Source organism: Chenopodium quinoa, unplaced genomic scaffold, assembly GCF_001683475.1.
Source record: "Chenopodium quinoa cultivar QQ74 unplaced genomic scaffold, ASM168347v1, whole genome shotgun sequence".
In the NCBI taxonomy this organism is placed as follows: Eukaryota; Viridiplantae; Streptophyta; class Magnoliopsida; order Caryophyllales; family Amaranthaceae; genus Chenopodium; species Chenopodium quinoa.
In genome coordinates, this window is record NW_018743327.1 from 4,513,488 (window position 1) to 4,519,244 (window position 5,757).

The 5,757-nt window shown below is 34.4% G+C and overlaps 1 pseudogene; it reads right to left on the reverse strand.

The window, feature by feature from the left end:
- Nucleotides 1-1,088: 1,088 nt before the first annotated feature.
- On the reverse strand, nt 1,089-4,721 carry LOC110737425 (annotated as a pseudogene).
- Nucleotides 4,722-5,757: the final 1,036 nt, after the last annotated feature.

Below are 5,757 nucleotides of genomic sequence, written 5' to 3' on the forward strand. Positions count from 1 at the left end.
ATCAAAAGGTTGGATTTTTAAGGGAGGACCGGTGAAAGGTTGGACTTTTAATTTCCATTTTCTTTTGACATGGGAGAAAGTATAATGTATTCACAATTGTACTTAGCAAGTTAGCAATCTTCCACTTAATTGTAATTCCTTAGCTCTCCATTTAAGTACAAATGACTCTTTCGAATGACATCTAGGGCATAGTGAATTAGGCCTTGTTTAGTTTACCTTATTTTTACTTATTTTAGAAAAAATAAGTTCATATCAGATCAGAAAAAATAAGTTCGGATACTCCCTCCATATTTTAATAAGTGTTACAATTTGACCAAAACGTATGTCGAGACATTACTTTGACCATTAATTTATCTAATTATATGTTAGTAAAGTCATATGAAATTTTATAATATGAAAATATACATTATAACGAATCCAACAATATATTATACAAAAACATTTGTTTTTTTATTTTTTTTATTTTTTTTATATATTGGTAAATTAATCACGTCAAAACCTGAATAGTGAAAAAAGTCAAACTGTAACACTTATTAAAACATGGAGGGAGTAAGATCATCGTTTTATGTGCAGTTTTTTATCGCTAAATATCTTTAATTTCGTAATGAAAAAAATTATGAAAATCACATATTAGTAAAATACACATTATTACGATTCTAACAAGACCCCACTTGATATATTTTTTCTGTATAGATTATCGTATATTTAAAGTCAAAGTTTAATTAAATTTAACATTTAGATTAGACCAGATCAGATCAGATATGTTTAGATAAGCAAAAGTAAGGTGAATCAAACAAGCCCTTATTAGTGAAAAAGGCCAAGGTGAGCTATTTCATAGAGGATTATTGGAGACGAAAGGACGATTAAATGCTTGTGTCATATCCGTATATGAGACTCTAGCAATAATTCATACTTTCTCTGTTCATATTATTTTTCCTATTTTAACCAATATTGTCTCTGGAAAAGATTTCATGCAGGAAGAACAACTAAAACGAAGGCGGTACTAGTTTTGGATCAATCACCTAAAACTTTGCATTACAAAATCAAATAATTAAAAAAAAAAAAAAAACCGCGAAACACAACGAAAGTTATATACCATTAACTAGCCACACAAATTATGCAAGCCAGAAGATAAATTAAGTATTAAAAGGACAAAATATACAAAACTATATTAACACACATGAACTGTTACTCAGACCAACTGAGCATGAACATGATTACTAAGTTACTAATTGTGATTAAGTTACCTAATTTTCCCTAATTTTAACTAATTTTCTTAATTTGTATACCATCCCACCCATTTTTAATACTCAAAGCATAAATAATAATCTAGAAAAACAATAAACAACTCTGATCTTCTACAACACTTGGATTTTGAAAAAGACTTGTTTATCAACCGAATCCAGAATCCTGATATCTCCAACTGAATGCTCATCAATTCCATTATCCTCATCAAAGGCGATGTTCAAATCAAGGCGAACACAGGAAGATGTGGCTTCCTCTAATTCGTCGTGATCAAACTTATCTAGATCAGTTGAATCATGTTTATCAGTGTCGTCGTCTAACTTTTGTTTGACAGTAGGAGAACATGCTCTTGATGCTGAACTAAAACTGTCACAACTGAAAATGACTATTGCATCTTCAAGAGAGACTGTTTCTTCATCTGACAGACTGATTTTTCCGGCCTCAGTGGCTCGCTTGATGCCACTCAGGGAGCGTTGATCAAGCTGTTCGACATCCTCAATGAAGAAAACGCGGTGAGGATTTTCTTTCACTGCTGCTGCAAGCCTTTCGAGGTATCCACCACTCGATTCATCCCTCACTCTCTTGCTCCTAATGTCATCAGTAGAATCAGCTCTCGTCGATGAGTAACTGCTTACACCAATGGCCTTAAAGCTGCTGAAAGTCCCGAAAATTAGCTTAGCTAACTCCCTTCCTACTGCAAGCTTACCCTCTTCGTCAGCCCCCAAGAAGAACAGCCAAGTTTCCTTCTTCTGCTGCTCTTCTTTTAAGGTAGTACACTTCCTGCTCATCATCCCTGATCTTATTCGTAAGATTGTTGTCGCGATTTCAGGGATTATATCATGTTGCCATGGGACTCTCTTCTCCAAGGCAGAACACAAGGCCTCCAAATTCTCAGGGTTGTTCTCTTTGAATCCAAATACTGACAATGATGACAACGGTCTCTCAAATACTGCCTCTGTTGCTTCACTTGATGAGGCCGAGTTTGGTGTGGAATTGGGATTGGATAAAAGTTCAGGTTTTCTTTCTATGTTAGACATCAGGAATTGGTGCTCTTTTGATGCCCATGTTGGCTCAAACAACATAGGCCAAGTAGTGATTGGTTTTGTATCTTGTAAATGATGTTTGTTATGGTCGTAAGACGATATCGAGGTAGAAGAAGAAGGGGAACATGATGAGAAATTTATTGTCTTTTCGGCCACATTCGAGGTTTGATGAGATGATGAGCTGCATATTATGTTCCATTTCTTACATAGCTCTTTGATTTGCACTGTTTCCTGTAGTAACAATCCCAAAAGAATGTCAGTATTACATTTCTATATACTATTTTGGTTAATTGTTATCTACTTCATATAACTTTAAGGTATTATTTGTAAAATATTAAAAATTCTAAAGTTGCAGATAAACAATTAACTGAGGTAGTTTGTTTGTTTTTTTTTTTTTTTAAAGTTGTTTTTGACATAAATTTATAGAGAGGAGAACCAACCTGATGATTGGCACTGATTTCTATGCTCTCTTCCTTGCACTTTTGAAGCCACGACGGTAGGCTCGAGCTAGTGGACGTGGTGGTGGTAGTGGTGGTTGAGTCGTTGTTACGAAAAGTGCCAGCTAAGCTCTTCACTTCTCGATGACAATTAGCCGAACAGTCCATACAGCAAGTGAGCTGCATATCAATTTTTTTTTTTTGAGGGGAAGAGCTGCATATCAATTTTATTCTCAAGTAGTGGCCAGCTAACACCTTCTCCTGATACATCACTTTTGTTTTGGCCCTTCAATGAGCTGAAAACAAGCAAAAAAAAACAGCATTATTAGCACTTTAAAATAAACTTTAGTTAATCAATAAATAAAACAATGATTAGTGATTTAATTAAATTAATTATTTTACGAGTTTGGACAAAATTTTTGCACATACCTTTCTAGGTTGAGACTAAGGTCCAAGCTTCCGGCAGGGATTGTGAGAGGATGAAGATCCAAGAGAGTTTCCAAGGAAGGAATGCCTGATTTACATTTCATGTAAGAGTTAAAAGTTGCAATACCCATTAACCATAATCTTCCTGTTAATTCCATATTACCGAAAACTAATCGCCTTAATCCCATTACTAAGTGTTCCACAGGACAATAGTAGTGTTTTCTTTGTTCTCCATAGTAAGACCAATACTCAGCAACCCATTTAAGGTCACCTAAGTACAAAAACTACCCCTCTTCCTACACAACCCTTTAGGAGACATCTAATTTCACCAAGCCTTAAATCTATTTCTTCCCTTGAAAGGTTCTTCATTGAGGACAAAGGGCAATTTAGGAATTGTACATATCTTAACTCTAAGGGGACTTGATCACCTCTTTCAACTCTTTCTTTGACTCCTCTTACAACACCTTCAATGCTACTCAAACACTCTCCTACAAGAACAACACTACTCTTTTCTCTTTTCTTTGCCCACGACTCGATCACACTCGAAACATCCTCGGACCTAGGCTGGCTTAAAGGCTTAGAAAACGCTAAGTCGAATTGGTTCAAAGGCGGTATGGATGAAAGTGTTTGGTGGTTTGTTGTGGAACGATAAACCATAGGGCTTACAATTTCAGTTTTGATGTTTGTAGTAGTGTTTGAAGTGATAGTAGTAGTAGTTTGAGAGCAACCTTCTATAGAGGTAACAACTTGCTCAACATTAGACTTAACATGAGGGCTCGAAAACCCGGCTTCCCTCATAACCCTACTAACACTAGGGTCATCAAGAATAGAGATTACAAGTTGTTCAGTCTCAATCTTAAGGGCTAAGATAGGTTGTTGTTGGCTCTCAATGGACCCTCGTCTTTGATGAGCTTGCGCCCTCTTGAACGCGGCCATTAGGGCATTAGCAAGAGATGGATAATGAGAGTGTGTGCCAAGTATTGGGGTAGGAGTTGTAGTAGGAAGACGGTTTAAGGCCACATTGAAGCAAAGCTCCAAGGCCTTACATTGAAGAGGGTGGGAGTGTGACTTTAGGCAAGCCGCTCTAAGGAGACCGGCCGGTGACGCTAGCATAACACTAGCAATATGGATAGGGGTGACTTGTGCATGGCCTCTTCTCCTAGCAAGGTTTATGGCTTGCTTAACAATCGTGGCGGCCTCCGGTGTTAGAGATTGTTGTATACTACAACCCCCGGTTCGCATTTTGAGTGTGTTTTGGGTAGTGATTGAAGAAGATTAGAGCAATCTAGTGTAATAAGAAAAGAAGAGGGGTAAAAAGAAAGAGTTTAGAAGAAGTTAGTCATATTTTTTGAAAGTTTTTAAGTTTAGTAGTAGTGCAAAGTAAGAAGGGGGTGTGAAGATATATGTATAGGTTGGTTTTATGCCTTACTTGTGGAAGGAGGAAAAATGTTTAGATTTTGTGTCTGTTGGAAAGTGGAATGCATGTGAAGCAAAGTTGAGCTGTTGTTGCTAATACATTCTACTCTCTTTAATATAAATAAATGATTTTTATTTTTCACTCTCTAATTAATTAGGGATAAAGTTAAATAGATGATTGGGAAGGTGGTCTCTTTAAACTTTATAACTTTGGTATAAAATATGTTTGATTAAGGCACTAACATTAAAAATCCAACATTTGGCCTATACTCTACTTTTTGTATATTGCGTTCAAAGTGAAATTTGAACCTTGGTCCATCTAAATCGAAGAATAACTTTATGGTGTGGGCCAAGGTAGTATAAAGAACTCAAAATATTTAACATGTTAAATTAGTAACTCTCTCTATCTCCTTTTGTTTGCTGATACAAGAAGTTTTACTAACTAAGTGAGTTTAGGAAACAATTTTAACTTTACCTTATGAGACGATTTACTTTTTAACTTTTGGTTAAGTTGAGCTTATGAGTGGTGGGATTGTATACAATGAATGTAAGAGTATTATGTTAAACTCTAAATTATTATGTGAAATAAAAAAGTGAAATAAAATTTGAGGGACAGATAACTAAGAAGGTATATTTAAACTAACAATAATATCTTTGAGGAACGTTTATTCAAGAGTGATGTAGTTTTAGAGATAGCTAGATAACTTTACTATTTAATCAATTTAATGTGTGTTGATTTAACCTTCCTCTTTTAAAGTTGATTAGTAACAATATTTGCCATACCAACATAGTTTTTTTGTTTTACTTTTATTTTAATTTTTTTCCCTTAACAAAAGAGTATTAACAAAGTTGCAATACTCTTTGTCTTTTACACACTTTATGCTTATATGTTTTACCCTTTAGCCTTTGAATAACATTTAATTTTAAAATTAAGTGTCACAAACAAGATTAATTGTATTCAAGATATTTGAATATTGTCATAGAGTGCTGTCGAATTTTTCTTATATCACCGATTCATTAAATTTAAAAGTTAAAAAACAGTCATGATAAATTTTATTAGATTCATCTAATTATATTTTGTTCTTTTAAATTTCTATTTTTATAACTTATACTAAATGATAATGAAAAAAAATAATGATATAATTTATGCATTGACAAACATTAAAATTGCCAACATCAATATTGGACAA